Raw genomic sequence first — 15,841 nt, forward strand, 5'->3', positions numbered from 1 at the left:
CTCACACATGTTTGGGGTTCAGTGTTGTGTTGAGACATATAAATCTTTAAAGCTCTGTTCAACATTAACCAGAGCACAGGGACATCTTAACATGTGGACATGTGTGATGCTGCATGTTATGAAGGATTTTATAGTGTATTTTTACTAAATGTATGGAGTACTTGGTGTCTGACAACACAATTGGACATTCAGGCATATGTACTTCATGAGCACAATTGACCTAAAATAAATACAGTTTTTATAAAAATTAAAAAATATGAATTGAGCAAGCGGGTGTGTGAGTACTGTGTGTGGTTACTGGCACAGCACCACATTGGGCATCTTATATAGTGAAATTTAGTTCAATCAGATAACGAAAAAAACAAGCAGCCTTGATTTAATGCATCCACTATCCTGCTGTATACAAACTGGCCATGCTTGGCAAGCACACATTGCTATCGCATCTAGAATAGGTACTTTTTCATAATATGTGACCATGCTATCTGATAATTCCCACACGCTGCAGACAATATATAGAACATAACTATGAGTGCATTAAACATGAACGTGGGCAAAATGATGGAAAGCATATTCATAACCCTAAAATAAAGAAGATATGATGAAAGATGAAAGTTTTCCATCATCCTGAGAAAGTTACAAATATCAACACGATCTGTTCTGCGATGTTCTGAGAATAAAAGGAGGAACAGAGCAGCCTTGTGGAAAACGTGCGCTGGTGATGCCATGTGTGGCTGGCAGTACCATAAGCACACATCGTGCCCTTCACTGAGCTATGAATCATAAGTAGGGGGAAGTTTGCAGACAGAATGTGAATGTGATGGTGTGGATATAGCTCCGGTCATGGCAGACTGTGTGGGAAACACAAAGAGGGGCAGGCCGAGTCACATGGGTCGTCCTGCTCCCAAAGACATGACTTTCTCTCTCTCTCCCCCTCTGTCCTTTCAATCTTTCACTCATTCCGTCTCTCACTGGCAGACCATTTCTGTCCTTCTCTCTCTCTCTCTCTCTCTCTCTCTCTCTCTCTCTCTCTCTCACACACACACACACACAAACACACACATACACACACGTACATACATACTCCCCCATTGTCTTCTCTACTTATCCCTTACAGGCATCATACCTTATTCTGCTTAAGCACAAATTTAAGGTCATTTTCTTGTTTTTCAAGACACACAGAGACTATACTGTCACTCAACTACAACTCTGAGGGAAATACTACACTTTTTCAGTGTTGTTATTTAACAGAGTAATAATACTAATGTACTCAAGTATTTCTTGGGAGTATCTGTCCTTTACTTAGGTTTTTATATTTCTGTGAAATTCCACTTTTACTACACTAAATAAAAAGTATTCTTTTAATCCGAAAGATTTCCTCTGTGCATCTTATGGCGCTTTTCCACTACATGGTCTCTACTCTACTCTACTCTACTCTACTCTACTCTACTCTACTCTACTCTACTCTACTCTACTCTACTCTACTCTACTCTACTCTACTCTACTCTACTCTACTCTACTCTACTCTACTCTACTCTACTCTACTCTACTCTACTCTACTCTACTCTACTCTACTCTGGTGTTAGGGGTTGTTTTCCATTAGAAGATAGTACCGCCTCAGTGTACCTGTTCGTCATGGTGATGCAGTGCGATGCAGTCGTGATGTCAATGTCAACGCGACACACACATACGCACAGGGTTCAAATTACACAGTGGATTTCGGGGGAGCCCCACTTTCTGGTGCGCACCACTGATAAAACACATCACATAGATAAAGTGTACCACAGCACTTGTCAATGACAGGGTTACTGCGAAAAAGATTCTAATATCTGCCAGTAACATTTCCTCTGGAGTTTCCTGAGGAGTTCAGGTGGCTACGTAAATGTAGGAATTTGACTGCAGCACCGCTTCATGCACAGATGGCCGCAGCAGAGACAGACACAGAAGGTAAATAGAGACAGATGTTGGGAAATGAAATGTAACGACTGAATATCTTACTTAATAATTACTTAATAATTTACTGCCATTTTTTCTTTATTATTTCAGTATCCTTTATGTGCAGAAAATATATAATCTATAACACAAAAGTGAACCATTTTTAGAGCTACCCCTGAACATCTCAAGAAGTATATATGTATACATATATACATATGTATATATTGTATATATTGTTCTTTTTAAAAAAAAAAATAAATAAAAATCATGTAAAAACATTTTGTGGTTCCAGTTTCAAAAAAGATTTGCTTCTTTCCCGTTTAATAATTGCAATAATTGTAATGCATTAGTAATAATGTTGACATTTTCATGATTGGCTGGACTAAAGAAAAATTATGAAGGTGTCACTTTGGATAATTGTGATGGTATTTCTCACAATGTTTGTTACAAACCAAGCAATCAATTGATCATTGGTGAAAATAATCAACAAATTGATTAATAACAATCAATAATAGTCACATTATTGATAATCACATTAAAGCATGAGTCATAACACTAAGTGCTTATCTTCACCCATTTATTCCAGTGGCTTTTTGGCTGATAGTGGGTGTAACGTAACTGGCCAGAAAAAGAGGTGGGTATAGCCATGTACCTACATGTGCCCTCTACTATAACTTTGGGATTTCTCATACAGTAATTTTTTTCCCATACATTAAATTATCTGTGGTGGCCCGCCATGATAAAAACATCTGCCTCCATGTAATTTTTTTTTTTAAATATATTTTTGGAGCTTATTAGATACACTATTGGAATATATATACTTTTTGGCTATGCATTTCACTACACGTTGGGAACGCAGAGCATACTCTGCCAGGTGCAGTGAAAGTGAAACTAAATTTTTAATTGCGCTGGGTTTTAACGTTTGCTTTCACTCACCTCTGCAGCAGCTCCTCCTCTGCTCTACTAAGCATATTTTCCTTAATAAAGGCTTAAATCAGTTTTATAAAACTTTTGTAAATGATTTATTGTACACAGCCTTTATACAGAGTGCCTTACTTTGCCTTACTCCTTACTATTATTACTTTATAATTATTATTATCATTATTAATTTCCAGGGCTAAGCTGCACTATAGGCCCAGTTGACCATCTTATCTTTTAGACTTCACATTTCTTATTCTTATCCTCACAAGCGTCTCACTTTATAATTACACATTTATTTACTATTATCATTATTATTTATTAAGTGTTTAATTGTGTGCTTTCTCTTCTAGGTTTTATTATTTACTATTTAAATGCACCGGGACCTGAGTACCTTATTTCTCCCTTCATGTATACATTGGAGTGACATAAATTATCTTTATCCTTCATCAGAAAGTGGCACTGAAAATCACACAGCACTGCTGACATGAACCGAAAATATTCTACAGCTGTAACAATTCCCCTGATATACATTAAAGCCATATTCTATTATTGAATGCATCTGTGGAGAAAGCAATAAACTCCCACCCTCTCCTCTATGCGTTGAAACACAAACCAAGCAAACAGCAGCATATATTAAGCTTTTGGGTAAAAACAAAGTCCTTCTGGTCACATTGCACCTGTTAACAAACCACTGGCACTGTTTTCTGAGGCCGACAGGAAAAGGTCTCCAAATAGCTTTCCCATGAGCCTCTGGTCTAAAATAAAATAAAAAGGGGCTGGCAGGAGCCGCCCACCGCACTGTTGCGACCCTGTCATGGGAACCATGCTTAACTGTCTGTGGAGATTTGAGCAGAATAAATGAAACGGCCATCCCTGAGTGTCTCTATTTACATCGCTAACGCAAAATCTCATTTATCTTTAGCAAATAAGAAATACACCAGAGAACACAGGCAGCTTCTTTGCCTGTGTATTTGTCTGTGTGTTTGCATGCCTGCCAGTGCTCGCACGCAGATTGCACATGTGCTCGTGCATGCTGAGATGCCTTGTTGACTCGTCTCAGATGCGATGAGTGAGAAGAGGAATAAGCAAATCGCATTAAAAGTGTGGAAGTGAAGAGCCAATAAGACCTGTAAACAAAAAAGGGCATGCTAGCCATTATTGCCAAAGTAAACACACGCACACGCAGCACGCTTCAACAAAAACATTTACATTAAACACCACACAAAAGACCATTTATTAAAAGAAAACAATAATGCTTCACAACTTACAAAGCTGAAGCATCTCTGAAAACCCAAACAGGCTATATCCACCAAAGAAAAGTGAGGATTCCACTGAAATGAATGAGGTTTTTTGGGGGGCGCTGAAGCAGAATCGGCTTAACTGAGGCACACCAACCAGCGGCGTTCACCTTTCTCTGCTTCATTCTCAGACTGCACTCTATTTTAGGGACCTCTGATGACTCTGTCTTGGCCACATCTCCCTTTTTCCACTGGAGAAAAAAGCTATTCATAATCCTCCCAATAACTCAACACTGTTTGTCCAATGTGATAAAGCAAAGGGAGCGCTCGCAATCTAAATTTGCATTCTTCAGAAGTGAATGGCTTTGTCAGCTGGAGTAATACAGTTTGCTTCGTCTGCCTCCTCCCGCTGCAGGGAGGCTGTTTACATGGGGACCGCTAAGAGATCCAAAGAGGAGACAACGCTGCTGGCCTCTCCCCACAAAAAAGGCCTCCGTGGGTGGGCAGCGTTTCACCCGCTGATGCTCCAAGATCATCCCCAAGACGCACAAGAAGAATAAAACTCTCCAAGGAATTGACAGATTTTGTGCCAAATAGTCCATTTTATGACACGGCCCTCCTCTCAGCTGCATTATCTGGACTTTAGAGCCTGTCACTTTAAAGGGGAAAGTTGACAAATGAACAGAGATTAACCCCCAAAATAGCAACAGAAGGTCGCTGACAGAGGGAATTCCCTTTAATCTCATCTCTGCAGTTTCGGGGAACTTTAGGATACAGGTCAAGACCAAGAGACCAGAGGTTAGAGGTGGGGCAACACATCTGAAAGGCCATTGAAAGGGACCTCAGATCCTGTACTGCTCTCAACTATCATGACTTAAAGTAATCAGAAACACAAGCTAGGGTGATTGCCAGAGCATATTCGTAGATAACAGAAGTGAGGAAGCTTTGGCAGGCACCGAATGTGAAGAAATCATCACAGGTGGGCTTTTAAGTGTGATTCACAACTTTTCTTGTTGTGTTCTTAGAGCCGACAAAGCCTGTATTTGAAGTCTTGAGGTGTTATAATGTTCTAATACTGTGCTAAGTGAAAGATATTTTTACAAAAACTTGGATGGTCATGGATACCTGCACCTGAGAAGTCTTAAAATCTTGCTCTTGGTCTCTTGGTCTTGAGTGAGAAAGTAATCCTAATCAGCCTTTAAGAGCAGCACCCTAATGCAAGGATGTCTGGGTATAAAGAGGCAGTTATTGAGAGCCAGCACTGAGAACCTCAAAAGTGGTGCATACAAAGCAGCTAATACCTACTGTGCATTATACAACAAGTAGTTCCGACAAAGCAATCTGATTTGTCAACAACACACTCTCAATGTGTTCAAATCAGCATGACAACGCACTTTCCTCATCACTAAAAATATCATTCTGCCATTTCACTTTCACTTTGACAACACCTATTAGGCAGAAGAAATGATGCAGTTTCAGAGCAGCATCAATGGTTTGACACAATGTCAAGGAGCAGGGGTTCAAAACTGATTAAAAACAGCTGATATTATGAGAACTAACAGCCAGCACACTAATGATGTAAACTATAAACTAACACAAAGATAACAATAACCATCATGTACCACCATGTTCTGAATACATTATATATACTGACAAAAAGGACATTTTCATTTTGGAAGACAGAACAGAGAACTTAACTGCAAACTAAAAACTACTCTATGAGAAAGTCAAACCAGATTAAATTTTACTGATGAAAAACAACATTAACACTTTGACCGCATGCTGAGAGGATCACCTGCCAGTACAGTGTCTTATCTCCTCGCACAGCCTCTCTCTGACTAAACTGAACGTCTGCAGAACTTTTCATTCAACAAGGGGAATTTATGGGCATCAAAGCGAAACACTTTGTTCTACACTCAGCCTCCTGTCTCCGTTTTCTCCCACAGCTAAGAGGCGGGACAAGAAGTGAGGCTTTATCCTACCATCTGAACTTCATTACTCTGCTCGTTTATGACTAGGTACATCTTGTATCTTGTCTTTTTTTTTTTTTTTAAACATAATGCATGGGTCACAAAGTCAGGCTTGAAGCTAAGACTCACCCAAGACCTTGACTGACACTGAGGGTGTTCTGTTATACGTATCAGACACCGTGTGTCATCTGAGCATTTCTTTGCCTTATCATACACGTTTTCCCTGAACAAGAATGTTCCACAGATATATTTTGGATTGGGGTCTATATTAGCCCAAAACTGGTAAATATAGAGAAACCATTTGCATTTTATATCCCCATGGGGCACCAATGACTCCTGTTTATGAGCTTGTATATTATACTCCTCCATTCCAAAATAATACAGCTCAATGAAACATAAAAACAGTTTCTAGTTAACTGTGTACCCCCACAGCTATGTAAAGGGTGTGCACACTTTCCTGTGATAAGGAGAGAGTTTTCGTTTTGAGTAATATTAATGAGATATAGCAAAAGAATGTTCCTAATGGACATTATTTCCTCTGTATGTGAAAGAAGCAGTTGAAGCATCCATATATGGAGTTATATAGGCAAATTTCTACCTGGAGAGGAGAGTAAAGATTCATAAATCAAACTCTAAAACCATCACCTACCACTCACTCATTTCTCTGATCCCTTTGACCCATTGCTCTATCAAAACGCTGTGCACATGGCATCACTGACAGCACAGTCCTCCCCTCCATCATAGGTCAAGCAATTCACCCCGAGCAGAGGAATTAAAGAAAGCACAGATATCAGCAGATGATAATCCCTTCGAACATTCAGGGTTGCTGTGATCTCATGACATGCACCGGCCGTTTTTCAAAGTGTGTTATTCAAAAGAATCTCCCACAATCCAGCTGTATAGATTGGTACATAGCTTTGGGAACAGCAGCCTGACCTGTGTTTGACCTCTGCATTCACCTTTGACCCCAAGGAAGTTGTAAACGGAGCAATCTGCTGTCAGTAAAAGGTATTAACTCTTTTGAGGTCATGAAACGACACTGGAATGAGATCCAAAGTGCCCCTAAACTGAAAACATCAAGGTGCCTTGAGATGAGGTAAGACTAGGTGGTAGTTTGGGGTGTTTCAGGGGAGGGGGTTTCATGCATACTGCTCATCTGCAAGGCGTCTTTGCGGGAAAAATTTTAAAAACACTAACATAAAATACATGTACAGAAACCAGAGGGATGTTTGAGTGACACTAGTTTGATGTTGCAAGTCTCCTGACACACGAGGCAGTTTGGAATTAAGCCCCGTGCTGCTGTGGCTTGACAGTAAAAAGGCCCCGTGAGCTTCCCTGTGACAGGCTGTAATAAATGTCACGACCACGAACCCTTTCTCATACAGACAAAAGGCACACCATCGAGTAGGTAACGCACACAGTAGGCCTGCACAGTTGCTACTGAGAGTCAAACTAAACAAAACAGCTTGTGCAGATTGATATGTACTAGTATTTTGGGAGGGGAGCTTTTATGGGGTGGAAAAATGTACATCGTTCCATTTCATGAGGGTCAGTAATGTTTAAATCCCAGCAGACTTTGCCATTAAATCATCATTCTGAGATGTTATATGAGTGTCAGGGCTTTTTCTATATTATATTTCACATGGGACAACATGTTCAAACTAATAGCTCTGGTACCTATAGTGGTCACTCTGGGAAAGCAAGATAATCTTTGGGTAATAAAGTTGTTTCCAGTCGAGAGTCAGGGTCTTAGTGGAAGGTTTAAGTATAACATAAGAGTATTTTAGAACAGTGTGCTCCAGTTGTAGGGACTGGAAACTGACAGGCAGTCTATTAGTCCCAGTTCACACTGTAGAAAACCAAACTACATGTGACAGTTGAATTTTACAGTGACATTTATGTCTTAAAAAACAAAAAAACATCTGCTTGAGAATCAGTTCAGCTCCATGTCCTTCGTCTTTCATTACCTAATGATAATAAAATACTTTAACCCACTAATAAACATTTGTTCATCAATTACTTACTCACCATTATGCTGAATTTGTGAAAATAACTGTTTTTTTCTTGCAAGCCCTGGTGAACAAACAATCTCAAAACTGAAAAACTGTTGATAAATTAAGGTCATAGGTGTCTGCATTTACCAACAGCTAGAGTTGGGCGAATTCCGGTTTTGCTGGTCCTGTCCAGTGTACAAGCTTAAACCAATTTAATTCATGCAAACAGGCTGAACCAGCATCTGGCACTAATTCCAACTGAAACTGCATTAGTAATAAACAGTATGACAGCGTGATTAATATGATATTGTGTTCGTAAACAAATAGAGCAACTAGTGTCGTAAAGGTCCAATACATGATGAATTCGGAATTATTGCAACAAAACCTACTTTTTTTCACTACAAAAACCTAAACACAGCATCAGTTGGCTGGAGGGAGATCACTTGGAAGGTGAACGTTTCTGCTAAGGTAAATAACACTTGTAAAAACAAGTTAGGTGTAACATTACTTGCTGTTGGTTATATTGTTTGTCATTTCTAGTAAATATCACATTAAAAAAATGAGAGTTTTCTGATTTAAAAAGTTATGTTACAAGGAAGGTAGTAAAATAGCAAGTCGGCTACTCATCCATGTGTTTACGTCTCCGGGCTGATCTCGAGCTCACAGCTGATGTTTACTTAGTTTGTTTACATTAGGTGACAGAGGTGAATATTTAATGGATTCAGTGTGGACACAGATCTCCGGTGTTACGGCATGTTACATGGTAGTCACCCACTTTTTGATTGGGACATGGTGACATTATGTTCCACTCAGGACTGACAGCTAGATCATGTGGAACATCTGGTAAAATTTGGTAAACCGGTCCGGTGTTTGGCTTAATATCAAAACGGTTTGAATATTTTCACACTGGCCCAACACTACAAATAGCAAAAATAAATCAAACTCTTACAAGACTCATGCAGTATAATCCAAATCTCATTTATCCGGTCAGATGCTCAGTACTTCCCAAACACAAGCATTTTAATAAAAATCTTACTATTTAAAATTGAACTTAAGGGGAAACATATCCATGCTCCCTACAAAGCCAGATTCCATGGATAAACTAATTTTACCTTGCTGAACATGAGGGCTGCTAGCAAACCACTGCCTCAATCAAATAGTTTGTCTAATTTTGTGACTTTGGTGTTTTAAAGGGTTAGTTCAGATTCAGCAAAGTCACACAATAACATTAACACCTCACTGATAAAGCTAGTGGTGGTCCAGCAGCTCCCGTCTGCAGTGAGTTAAAATGACTGTTTCTGTTAACGGAGTCTGGCTTTGGAGAGAGCACTGATAAGTTTCACTTGTAATACAGTTCCCCATCAGAACGAGCTGTCTGTTTGGAGAACACTGAGCATGCAACTGACCAAATGAGACCTGGATTACACTGCATGAGTTGTGTAAATGGATGTTTTGCTGTTAATAAGCTTGAATCCTTATCACTTTAATTTAAGAATTTTCTTTTTTTTGGATTCTTCCCTCACCACAGAGGCATTAAAGACAAACACATTTTCTTCACAAATTAAACAAAACAAGGGGTGAGTAAACTGATATACAAATGGTCATGTTGTTGATAAAATATTCCTTTAAGTTGATGTCATGATCCACATATTAAAGCACTTGCTGAAATTATGGTTTACTAATATTCATGTTGATGTTTGAACAAAGAGGAGAACTACCAATCACGTCCTATACAGCCAGCCTACATGAAATCACATCTGTCTCAAACTCATTCTTGCCACTGGCAGACAATAACTAGCAAAGTAAAAGTTGTTGGATCATTTTGCCAGGATACTTCACAACATCACTTGCAAATCATTTAAAACACTGGGGTGATGCACTGAGTTGGCAACTGTCCCATTATGCCTGTCTGATTTGATTCTATTGTAATTCATTCACAGTTTAGGTACGTTTGTCTAGCCCCATTTCTGAATTCAGCGCTCCCCCTGTATAAATTCCACATTCCTTTAGATACAACCCTTACTTTCCAATGTGAGTAACGCACTGGGTACTAATGTAATCAGTGTGGGCTTTACCAAGAACTTGCATCACAAGCCAATCACTAGAATAAATGTTGGCCTTGTTTGTTTCTGCAAACCAAGGAAATGTAACAAGTAACAAGTTTCACATGTAAACGATATGTTGCTGTGGTGAATGTGTGTTTATATTTAGACAGGTTTGGTTAGAGTTTTTAAAAAAAAAGCCATCTCTCCTAGGTATCCTGCCATCCAGCATGCCCTCCACCCTCTGATGAGAAACTCAGCTCATGGACCTGTAATCTGAACTAAGCCATACACATAAAATGCACTAATATATCATATTGGTGGTTTGCAGAAAGGTACAATGCCAACATTTCATTCTGGAACTGGGCTGTATATAAAACTGACGTATCGTTCCCCTAAATCAAAGAGTAAGCAGATGGTAGGACCAAAATAAGCGCTGTGTTAATAAAAAATTCATGGGGCTGCATTTATCTGAAGTGATATGATAAGATGTGATCCAATAGATCCAGTTTGAGCAGCACATACATCCATCTTAAGATTAATAAGATGCCAAAACAGTAGAAATATTGCTTTCATGTTACAGAATGATCTACCATTTATGTACTTGTACATAAATAATTGAGTAGCGGGGTGTGTTGCAAGGTGATGCATTGTGCCCACTGTTTGGCTACAGCTTCCTCACTGAAATGTCAGAAGAGGCTGCATTTTTTGTAATGTAGTTTTAGCTCTGAAGTAGGTTGTACAAATGACTAGATTTGTAGATCCGTAATAATACAAATGCGTTTAAATAACACTGTTGTGGCACCATTTTATTTTTCAATAATTCCAATTGATGACAAACAACTATTAAACAATTGTGAGTCTGACAGAAATCCTACCTGCTCACTGGTTGTCTCTTGGCATTCCTGCTTTAAACAGCCTGGTGTCCTCCACCTGTTAGAGAGAGGCATAAAGAGTATTCTAAACATTATAAACATCATTTACCACTTTATTAGGTACATCTGTGCGATCTAATGCAATGCAATACAACGGGTAAGCCATAAACTATTTTTTTTATGATGCCAATAAAGTTCTATAGATTTTGTTGATGCTGTCATAGAGGTGTTAATTCAATTGCATGTTTAGCATTGAGGTCATACTGTAGGTAGTGGTGCTGTTGTACTGGATGGGATTATATTGATTTACACATTTCATTTAATGTCAACAAAAAGTGAGCCTTATAACCCTGTGAATTTATAGGAGAACAGCTGTAATGAATTGCAATCAATTGCACAGGGGTACCTAATAAAGTGGACAATGAGTGGAGTTAGAGAAATACATAAAATATTCTGTATTTTTTGTGTCACTTTTTATTTTTTATTAACTTCATCTTTCATTATCAACATCACTTCTCTTCATCAGAAGCGGTGGTAGTGGGATTTCAAAACAGCCTCCATCTGTTTAGTTTCTGCTTCTGATTGACAGCGCATCAAAGCGATTAAGCACAACCCCTAAAAGCTCCAACTATCCCGGCGGATCACGATGCTTGGCGGGGCAACAAACTGCCAAGTAAACACGCATGTAATCAAGCAGCCAATAAATACAGCAGAATAGCACGACAAGAATGTTCACACAGTTAATGTGGATCCCACAGAGCGCCAACAGCTCTGCCAATCCCAGTGGGATCTGGGGAGAGGGCACAACGGGGAAATGGCCACGTTCCAGTTAATTGAAGAAGACTTGATTTCTACACCTTTGAGCCAAAAGCCTGAGCTTATTACGCAACCATGTGGATCCAGCGTTTGAAGCTTGTGCAGAGTGATATCACACGGTTAAAGAGAGGAAGGAGGGACCTGCGAGCTGGAGTCCAGCTTGTTTGCAGAGGCGTGAACTTAATTGCTGGAGGGCTCTGCAAACCATCTGATTTTACTATCTTGCACAAGCAAACACAAAACACACAGATTTAAGACACACACACTTTCAGCATGCATATTCTTTTATGTATCTTGGAAGAATGAACAGGAGGTCAGGCAGATATAAATCTTTCAATAAGCCAAGAGACTGAGATGAATTAGAATCAGCTGTATTCTGCTTTCGTACCAAATCACCCTGATGGGACGGCGCAGTAACAACCTGTATTCCATGATGTATAGTACTTCATTAAGCTGCTGAATCACTGAAGAAACAAGGCTAGCCTGCATGGTTTAATAGATCCTGTAAACATAATTCTTTCCCATGTGATAAGAGGACTACAAAACCTTTCCAAGGAAATGACGCTGACATGAAGTCATGCCATTCCTCTCGGCTACTCTAATGACAGCAACAAGTATTCTGTTAGAGGAAATAGCCAACAACAACAGCAATAACCTCTATTTATGATTATCTCTACAACTATAAGTATTGAGGGCATCTTTGTAACCTTAAGCGTGAGAAGTACATTATTCTCCAGCTTTATTATCAATACTCTCAAGAAAGAGCAGCGACACTAGTTTTAGAGGAGCGATTTGTGGGTTTTTCAGAATCATACACATCCTTTTTTCCCTTGAGCGATGCATTCAGTGTAACATCTGTTTCAGAATACAAACAACAAGGCCGTAACCCAGTGGAAGAATTCACAGCTCCCATGTCCATTCATCCAGACCAGTGCCCATTCTTGACAGCTTTACTTTGGTCTTTTTCAGCCTTGTTATTTTGATCTATGTATGCGGGCTACTTAAGGCAGAGTTCCACTCAGAGGATTCAAACCAGGAGAACCCAAGACCTCTTCCCACTTAGGCTGTTATTACAGGCACATCGTGTACCCAAACATCACAAGTCTCCCATTACAACGGAACAATCTTATTCTGCTATTTTTGCCCAGGGGATTTCTGGTGGGAGCTCTGTTATTTTCTCATATGCATATGCTTGCTGATATGCTACGTGGCTGCACTAATTTAATTATTCCTCTTCCTTTCAATGGGGTGACTTTCTGTAGATTGAATATATTATCTCTAAACTCTTGGTGTTTTTCATGGAGCTTTGCAAAGACTATGCACACTGGCTGACAATCTGTCCTCAAAGGAATTCATTTACTGGTTTGTATACATGAAAAGTGGCGGAAGTGGCTGTGTAAGCAATGACAAAAAGAAAGCCTGAGAAAGAAGTTCAAACCTTTTAAATCACTGCATGAAGTGGGCATGAATGTCAGTTTGTAGGTTTCATAAAGTTACAGAAGTAGAAAATGGCAGCTCCCCTAATACAAAGTAAGTTAGTTACTAAGTTCGACTGTTACCCCAGCATAGTTACATGTGATGATTTCTTTACTGTAAGCTGGAAACAAACTGACAGCTCTCCAGGTTAAAAAATAATAGTACTTGCAAATCACTGAAGTGCTCCATGGTAGCAAAGTGTGTCTAAATATTCACTGTCTGAAGCTCTGCAAAAGCCCTGCTCTGTGTGTGTGTGTCTGTGAGCGGCTGAGAGCCGTAAGGTAGGAGAGAGCGAGATAATCTAATTGCCAGTGATAAAAACAACATGACAATTTATACTCAATGTTCATTATATAGTTAATTTATATATTTCAAATGGAACAAGCTGCAACATTACGAGTATATTTGATATATTGCCTACCCCTAATGCCAACATTGGAGAAGTGTGGGAATGTGTGTGTGTGTGTAGGATGGTGGGGGGATTGGGGAGCGCTGTTCAACTGACACCTTAATGAGGGTCACAGATCATTTTGTAACAACACCAGGGGTCAGCAGTTAGGTTAAACCAAGAGCCCCTTTAACAGGTTTTCAATGTAAATATCACTACTACTCATTCTGCAAAATCACTCCAGTACACAAATGTGTGATCTATGGTGCACTATGAGACTAGAGCTATAATTGACACATCATATAGGGGTCCCACAGCTATAGTCAATCTAGATGCAACACTTTTTAAGACTTTATTAATGCCACTCAAAATTAATTTTAAGACCAACAGAACTGACAGCAATTACTTAGGATTTAAGGAAAGTTTTGCCAAATGTAAACTGTAACATAAAAAGCAAGTGACTTGTCTCATGCCGGAGACAGGAGTCGAGCAGAATTAGGAAATATCTGGTGTTTGTTGAAGAGTTTTCTTAGAAATTTTGCGTTTCTCACACTGCCTGGATTGCCATTGTGCCGAGCTTTGTGTGCATTGCCTTTACTGGTTTATTTTACTGTAGAATTTTGGTTAAATACCCAATTCTCATTCAGTCTTTTATTCCCAATGACTTCCACAGTACTGCAAAAAGTTATCCAGCCATCATTGGATCCTGTGCTCTAAACATCCTGATTGGAAACAAAACATGAGTGTTGCCAGTTCCACTATCCTGATATCAGTGACATTAATGCAAGAGGAACTTGAGAAAACATTTTAAAAAAGCGTTCTTACGAATTATTCTGAGATTTTACAAAATAACCTCAGAAAAAATGCTACTCTAAAATCCTGTTTCCAATGTCTTTACATTTTTCAGACTTTTTGACAGACTGATTTAAGACATTTTGATAAAAATGAAGGCATTATTTTCAAACTAATAAATTCAGTGCATTTTCGGGTCATCATTTTTGGAGCAACCTACAACTGAATTCCCTCTCGACCTTCAAAAAACTAGACTGAGATCTGAACTCAAGGTCCACTTACTGACTTTTTACATGGCTTTAAAATGCATCTCGTCTTCATCAGCAGGTGGAGTGTGGGAGGAGGACCCAAGTACAGACACCAAAAGCAGGGCAGAAGCGTGTTCTACAACACGCGATTGGTGGGTTAGCTAGGAATTTGGATCGAAGCCAGAGTTTTCAATGGCACAAAGGTGGCTCTCTTTTAATCTGGCTATATCGCCATGATAACATATGTTGCAAACCTGACCTGCTCCAGGGAGATTTTGTTCAGAGCTTCGAATTGAGAGAGAGTAAACATGCACTGAGCTGCATGTGGGTGATGCAGAGAATCTGAGCAAGACTACTACTACTACTACTACTACTACTACTACTACTACTACTACTACTACTACTGCTGCTGCTGCTACTACTACTATTGCACTATATTATTATTAGTATATAAATTATACCATAACAATACCACTTTAACTTTTTTTTTGGTCCTTATTTGCTGAAATCCATCATTTTACACTGCTGGTATATTACAGCTAATGGAATACTGGTTAGAAAATGAATTTGTTAAGTGGTTTTTATAACAGATAATATCTAATCAATAAAATGAATTTCACTTTGATTTGGCCATAAACAAAAATGATTTCCATGTATCCTTCATTATGGAACAGTGTCAGTGTAAATAAATGCAGTTCTTGAATATAATCTGCTGCATCAGCTTTAAAACTTAAGTGCAGTAGAATATGCAGATGCCACATTTAAAAAAAAAGGGATCAATTAAAAACATTACAATAACCTACAAATTTACGCAATAAATTGATCTCTGCCAGCATTCGCTTTTTTTTTTTTTTTACCTTATTTGTAACAATAGTGCTGCTTTTCTTGCAATATTTTTTCAAAGCTCACCATTACAACAACCTGTTCCTCTTCACTGAGGTAGGCGGTGTGCAACTGATCTTTTTTGTGCAATAGAGGAGTCAAATGGTAGCAAATGCCCTCTTTTATGGGAACGCTGATGAGGAAAACCTTGTTAAAACAGAGAGATGATAATCACCACTGTAATACCTGTTATCTCTGACTGGAGTTAAAGGTTTTGTTGAGCCAGTAAAGGAAAAGAAACTGTAGCTATGTTGAACTTACTTCGTA

The 15,841-nt window shown here is 39.0% G+C and overlaps 1 protein-coding gene across 8 annotated transcripts in view; it reads right to left on the bottom strand.

The window, feature by feature from the left end:
- Positions 1 to 15,841, bottom strand: part of myocd (myocardin) — a 173,889-nt gene that overhangs the window by 109,770 nt on the left and 48,278 nt on the right. For all 8 annotated transcript variants that reach the window (XM_088070030.1, XM_088070029.1, XM_088070035.1 and 5 more), the window contains exon 3: positions 10,976 to 11,030. The gene's annotated coding sequence lies outside the window, so the exon portion shown is untranslated. The remainder of the gene's footprint in view (positions 1 to 10,975; positions 11,031 to 15,841) is intronic.

Source organism: Plectropomus leopardus, chromosome 19, assembly GCF_026936395.1.
Source record: "Plectropomus leopardus strain MGB_pleo_1.0 chromosome 19, ASM2693639v1, whole genome shotgun sequence".
Lineage (NCBI taxonomy): Eukaryota > Metazoa > Chordata > Actinopteri > Perciformes > Serranidae > Plectropomus > Plectropomus leopardus.